Genomic DNA, 7871 nt, shown 5'->3' with positions numbered 1-7871 from the left:
TCCCCTTTTTTAAAAAAAAAGTTTTATCGGGATTCACAGGTTTACCTCTAGCTTGTGTTAGAAGTTTGGGGATTTTGTTTGTTATCTCCTTGTGTCTTTAATTTCGTGACACACTATCGATGATTCCACTACAAACTCTAGCCTTATTCATCACTTATTCTCGAGGTAAAATAACCTTATTCCTCCTTAAATTAAACAACAATAAGAGAAAATCATTAAAAAATTAGAAATATTCCCCCATGGATCTTAGCTTGCCTCCTCAAAGTTCTCGTTCATCCCATGTAAGGAGGTTGACCTAATTTTTCTCAGAGGACCCTACTCCTTCTCTTCAAAATTTGAGGGCTAGGGAGCATGAAGCGATTCTTGCTTCCATGTCGTTCGAAGACAAACTAGTCGTTGGTTTTTCCTACAGGGTTTTCTAACCAAATTCTCCCCACAACTACTTTTTCTACCCCTTTAGTGAGGCCTATGTTGGTAGGTAATTTCTCTCAAACGTTTTGTATGAGTGATCCTTCAGAGTCCTCAGTTCTATTCGTGGCAGATACTACAGTTCTAGCCATGTCTCTTAGTCTACAGTTTCCTTTAAGCTTGACTTTATTTATTTGGCCATCATAAGCCATAAAACACTCCCTTTTCCTTATAACTCTGGAGAAAGTTCTAGCTCGATATCACCACCACCTGTTAATCTTACAAGCCATAGGGCACTAAGGTTGCTATTATGGGATGTTCGAGATCAACCTATGACTCGTCTTCATGGTCATCATGCTACTCAAAACATACCAACAAACTTGTTTTGCGCTTATTCTTTCTGACCCTAAAATAGGTGAAGAGGTGGCTAAGGGTTTAGATATTCGAACATTTTCGGTTCTCCGCGGTTCTAGCTCTCTCCCACTAATCTTATTCTTGTGGATTGAAACATGGTTCTTTTCTGTGAATCAAGTAACTGCAGATTCAATAAGTTTATCTGCCTATGTTTCACATCGTAGGACTTCCTTCGAGGTTCCATTACGAGAAGGGAAGGGTCCGATTTAAAGTTTCGCTAACCAAGCTTGGTTAAATTTATCAGATTTTGCTTCACCTGGTCGCTTAAAGACAGCAATTGTGGGCCGTCGAGCTACTTGCATCATAAAGAAAGTTTCTTCTAAAAAATATATGAATCTAGAATTCCTTCATACATGACTCCTGAAACGTTATGGACAATAAGCCAAAGGGGTCTGTTTTCTGTAATGGATATATTTTCAAAGGCGCAAACAACTAATCCTTGGCTGCACTCAAAACCTCACACACTCTCCTTTGCAGTCATCTCCGATGGTGCATTCAAAAGTAGAGGTAGGTTCACATTACGGAATGCTGCGGAAAACTGGGTGGTCGAGTTTGGTTCTAAAGTTAAAGGGCCTGGCCTATCAATATTTTGTCTTATTGTTACTGCAACAAGGTTTAAAAAAGGCTCGCCTGCTACAAGTGAAGTATTTGGAAGTGCTGGTAGATGTAAGCATTTATAATCTAGCCTTGTCTAGTTTAGACATCTCTACCACGGAGGTTGAGTTAATGTTATGCGATATATTCCAGATGATGTGTTCACACAATTGGGAAATTAGTGTACGGCATTTCTTGCAAGGAGATCTAAAAGGGGCTTTACTTCTTGCTGAGTACTGTCAGAGGTTCCCCTGGGGTCATCATGAAGAGTTCAAAATTCCCCCATCCACTAGAATTTTACTTGGTCCTTACTAGCTTTTGTACCATCACCCCAGTACTTGTACTTTGGCTGATAATGTATGAATAAATAATTTCGTTTTATGCAAATAAATTTGTCTAAATTAGAACGAGTACGGCTTTGGCCATCCTAAAGCTTTCTAGAAAAGTGGTATGTTTGCGTGAAATATTGGCTCAAATGATGGGGTACAATCGCGACTTACTTAATAATTGTTTAAAAATAAGTTCTTTTTGCTTTTTCATTTCCTGCTTTGCAAAAGTATATAAAGAGATATGGAAAGAGAAATAGGGCCCGTGTCCCTATTACATATGAAAACACTATTAGGATGGTACTGTCAATTATCAATGCTTTATCATCATAAGTCCTGAAACAACAAGCAATAGTTAAGTGAAAAGGGCCACACCTGAAGGCTGTCGTCTACATATCCCTAAACAAGGGTGTTCTTCAGGAATCAGGCCCAAACGTAGCTCTAGAAAGCATGTTATTATTTCTCATTACTATTTAATTTTCTTTGCTTTTTTTTTTTACTACTAGTCATACATTATTTTTTACTTCTAAAAAAAATAAATAGACAATACATATACGTTCGTCGATGTAGTTTCTTCAAAGCTTGTAACTTTGATGTGGTAAACCTTTAATTTGTTCGATGTTGTTGTAGAATCCCTTTGCGTCTTGTCATATAGATTGATTTGCTTTCTTTCTATCCAAATGATCATGTTGCCCATCCTATTTGTTGAGAATTGATCTACCCTCAATTATACACTTCGTTTGTAAGGTCTCCGGGAATGGTAATCACTCCAAGTGGCGTCATCAACTTTAATTTTTGGTGGAGAGTTGATGCGAACCCTTTATACTCGTGTATCCAAGGTCGCCCTAGGAGTAAGTTATATGAAGTCGGACAATTAATGACCATAAATCTTACAGAGAAAACCATGGTCTCGTAACTTAAAGGAAAAATGATGTACCCATTTACTTCTCGTGCCATATCATCAAAACCAAGGATTGTGTAAGACAAAGGATTGATATAAGAGTCGGTGTATCCCAACCTATAAAGGGATTCTCTATAGCACAGACCCATTGTCGACCAGTATGTGATATGTAGCTTCGTCCATGTCTTAGCGTGATATAGTTCTCGTGTATGCCATGGGTTTGGAGGTAAATCAGATTCGGTGAATGTCCACTCTTGATGATTGGTTTGATGTAGGAGAATCGTTGAAGATTCACTGAGCCTATTCCCGTGACACTAAACACCAGCATAAGATTCATGTTCGGGTAGTATGGTGTCAAATGAATCAACCAATTAATCTGAACATGGTCTGTGGAGATCAAAATGGTTTTGACTCAACCTTAAACTCCCAATAGTAGACACTTTAGGACGATCCTTCTCATCTTTCGATATTTTTTCCTTTAGGAAAGCAAAATGTAACTCAATTACCGGAAGAGTGTTTTCTTGATTGCATAGTATGTCCTTAGACATAAATGCTTTAATTTTGGTTGATTCCTCAAATAGGTTAATGGTGGTTGTCTTTAGGTAGTGAATGAGGGATCTCGATGAGTTTGTGAGCTAGAGATGAGTTCCCATAATGACACTATGTTGCCCCTATTTCGGGAATTTAGCTGATTGTGTTGAAGTATTGGGTTCTCTATTGACCTAACCACGTTGCAATGTGTTTAGGGCACTTTTGCCACTGATATATCACCATGGATAATCATCACTACTTTTGGTGTTGAGAAGTTTACTTTTTGATGAAGAGTAGAAACAATAGCTTGAGTGTCGTGGAGCCATGCTTTTCCCAAAACAAGAGATAAGTTGATAGGAACTTCGACCACCTGAAACTCTACATTACATAACCAATTTCCATGTCATAGTTGAAGATTAATGGTCTCTATTGCCTCTCTCGAAATTGATCATGTGTAATTATGATCGCATTAGAAAATCCCAAAGGCGCACTTTTGTGTCCTAATTTACTTAAAGACTCTTTGGAGAAAATGTTGAAATTTGATTCGTTATCAACCAAAATGCCTGAAATCCGACGATAATTACATCCCAAAGTAACACACAAAGGTTGGCTAAAATTAATGACCTTTGGTAAATCGGCATTGGTGAAAGACAATATAGGTAGGATCCATCCTTTTGGAATTGGGATTTTTCCATCATCAATAAGTTGTTGCACCACATGTCTCACATCAAAGCAGCCTTCTATACAATGCCCATAGTCGTGGCAGTAAGAGCAGTACTTCATCATGTTTACTTTAGGAGAAGGAAAATTACAATTATAATGTTTTCCTTCAATGAACCCTTGTAATTTGAGACGATAATACATATCCTCCATAGATTCACATTTTTCGAAGCAAATGGGGTTAATTGATGTCCATCCCCCTCATTACTTCCATGTTTGCTACTTAGTGCCTTGAATCCCATGTTGTTTGAAATGCAAATATGATACCTGTCATTTCATATAAGAACATTATCAGTATCAGAAGTTTATGTGGAGATAAGCATGTAATGAAATTTAGCTGGAAATGAAAAGGCATCTCTTATATATATAAAAAAAAAAAAAAAAAAAAAAAAAAAAAAAAAAAAAAAATTGTTTGTTTTATTTTTAGAGTAAAGAAAGGATAACAATAAAAGACTTTTCTATGGGTATAGAAATTCGCAATTAATTGAAGATGGGTGACGCTAAGAGGGATCATGAGGGTTATAAAATTGTTTAAATAAGGGATTATTGTAATCATTCTTCCATAACCTCTGTGGTTTTAGGGACTGAAATTCTTATCTTCTAAGCTAAAGTTTCATAGTCTAGGTTAAGCGTTAGGAATTTGGCAATTTTCCAGTCAGAATAAGTTAATCTCATTGTGGTTTTAAAAAGAAAAGAAGAAGAAAGATAAAATGGTCTGATTAAAACAAAGAAAATGACTAAAAAAAAAACTTGAGCATGTAATGTTTTTTAAAGAGAGCATGTAATGCTTTTAAAGAAATGGTACAATCAAATTTGAAGATGAAAACTTGTGCACATAAAAATAAAAAATAAAAAAAAACCTTCACGTAGGGAAAACGAAAATTATTAGACATGCATGAATAATTATAATCACAAACGAAGGAACATGTAATAAAATCAAGCATGCATTTGTCCGTGTGTCCTAACACACCATTTAAGAGGATCACTCATTTAAGGTAATGATTAACCCGATGGCCTCTTTACAGGTTGAACGGTCCTGCATAGCCGATTTTAATTAACGCACGGATATAGGTTTACGTCCTTAATCCATTATAAGTTGTCTAAACTCTTTGAACACCGCAAATTAGCAGCTTAGAGCTTAGGTTATGACAAAGTCAGTGCTCGTGTGCGGACGCGGATCATATAAGCATACACAAAGACAAGTATTTTCATGTAAATCATGATAAAAAAAATGAAACACTTCATGTGACTAACCATAATCAATAGAATTATATAACATATAAATTTATATATATATATATATATATATATATATATATATATATATATATATATATATATATATATATATATATATATGCTTTTTTATGTAGGCAACGTATTTTCAGGTTTATACCTCTTAAATATAAAAGAAAAAAAAATTAAAAAATTAAAAAATCCCTAATGGAGTCGCCAACCTGTGTGTAGACACCAGATTGTGTCTCCCAAAAAAACCAAACCCAGTGATGAATACTTTTCACGTCATTGATTATCGAACGAGGTAAAATGTGAAGAGTCTCATGAATTCTCTGTTTTTAATAAAATAGTTCTTTCTGTTTTCAAAAATCATTCTTTTCGTACTCTATTTATGAAAAATATTCGGTCCAATTTAATTTGATCCATGATATGGGTCCAATAATTGTGTAGTTGGATGGGGCTCAAAAAAAGCTTTTCAACTATATATTATGAGCCCAATTCCGATGAATAGTGAGGAAGTTATGGCCAAAATCATAAATTGGATCTTTAAATGAGTTTTATGGGCGACCCAATGATCAAGTGGAGGGTCCATTAATTTTTATTCCTAAAGTCATTAGGAATTACTTTAATTTTCTAGAATAATCTAGAAGGTTATTTTAAGTTCTAAAAAGATTAGGATTAATAATTGTATAATTACATTTTAGAAAAGATAAAGGATTTTTAGTTGAAATAAAACAAGTGTTTTAAAAGATCTGATCTAATTTTAATGATAAAATACGGACTCTACTTACCTAATTATATTAGAGAAAGGAATCCATACAGCAATTTTTATCATGGAGCACCATCGCGCTGCGTCAGGTCCATCGCGTCGCAATAGGCCTATCGCATCGCAATAGCGTCATTGCGTCGCGATTGCCCTATCGCATCGCGATGGGAGCAGTTTTACTCCGATTGAAATTCAATCTTTTCAAATTGTTTCTGGATGGTTTTTCCCTATAAATAGGGTCGATACTTTCCCGTTTTCAATAATCAACAATCATCTATTCTTTCTCTTCTCTCTCTAAGCTAAAGCTTATTCTTTCTCCCTCCTTCTAAGCCTTGCCTTTTCAAATACAATATTCCTCTATCACGAGACTTAGACACACCTAGCCAAGCTCGAAGTTACATTCGCCCTAGACGTGAAAGCTTGATAATTTTTGAGGGTTTGGTCTCAAATCTCTATTTCAATTATTTAAATTAATTGTTTAATTTAATACTTTTATTGAAATTACTAACGTGTGTATTGTTTTGATAGAAAGAGACACGAGACTTTAAAGTAAGTAATTTAATTACTTAATTATTCTTTTGATATAGAAATCATGTTTAGTATCATGTTAGGATGTTTATATTGCTTTCTAGTATCATTTTAGGGATAAAGCTTTGATATTTTAATATTTAGTGATATGCTAGGGTTTGTTATTAATCTTGTTAGTATCATACCTAGGATCGTGTTATTATTATGCTTTGATGAGATTATTATGATGATGATGATTGTTGTGTCAAGTTATATATATAATTTCACGTTATTTGTTAATTTACGAATAGTTCATATATAATTTGTTAATAATTATATGTTGCTTAATATTATTGTTATTGTTTGATTACGCCCTCTCTTGCAGGTTTAAAAGAAATTTGTACTTGAAATCACGTTTAATAAGATAATTAATAATTTTATTTAGCCTAATATGATTTTAATTCAAGTGATCGCCAATAATTGATTTACTTTTTCATTAATATCAACCAACATCGATTAAATAGGTTCAGGATTAATATATTGATTGTATGTTGATCGAAAAGCGCACATGAATATGAGGAGAACAAAGTAAAGGCCTATTTAGGGCGAGTTCAATCTATTTTAGGTTGGATTTATATCTTCATCCCCGAATATCCAGTCATGGTGCAGGATTTATACGGAGATTAGCGATCTCATGGATCATGAAGAGGTGTAACTTTCATCCTGTGAACGGTTTACAAGTTCCTAAAACTTGTTAGCGACTCTTTTGCTTTAGCTTCATTCCTTTTGGATGCCACCATGCTTAATTGTATGATCACAGTGGGGCTCAAGTGTGGGATGCTTGAAATAATTCATTACATTTTTTGGCGAATCCACTGGGAAGGATTTCTATTTTAATTTCTAAAATTTATTTTGGCAATAATTTAGAATGAGTGGATGAACTTGAAACGTTCTAAATATTCATATGCGTAATTTTGACTGACATCAATCGCATAAGCATAAAAAGGTCCGCATTGGAAAGACCATCCGTATTGTAGACACCCAAATGTGTCTCCCCAAAACCAAACCCAATGATGAATACCTTTTGCGTCGAATGATTATCGAATAAAGTGAAAGTGTGAAAAGTCAAGTGTTGCGGTTGGTTTTTATTAAAACTCTTTCTTTCTGTTTTCGAAAACAACTCTATTTTATGAAAATAGCCAATCTAGTTTAGTTTGGTCCACGACAAGGTTCCAATAATAGTGTAGTTGAATGGGGCTTGCAAAGAGCTTTCCAACAATATATTATAAGCCCAATTCCGATGAATAATGAGGAAGTTATGGCCAAAATACTAAACTGGGCCGGTTTGATCTTTACATGCGGCCCAATGATCTAGGGGAGGGCCCGATGTTAATTATTATTTCTAAAGTTATTATAATTAATTCTCTAGAGGGTTCTCTTTAATCCTAATAAGATTAGAATTAATAAT

The sequence above is a fragment of the Chenopodium album genome, chromosome 18 (assembly GCF_948465745.1).
Source record: "Chenopodium album chromosome 18, dcCheAlbu1.1, whole genome shotgun sequence".
Lineage (NCBI taxonomy): Eukaryota > Viridiplantae > Streptophyta > Magnoliopsida > Caryophyllales > Amaranthaceae > Chenopodium > Chenopodium album.
Note: the sequence above shows the minus strand (reverse complement) of the source record.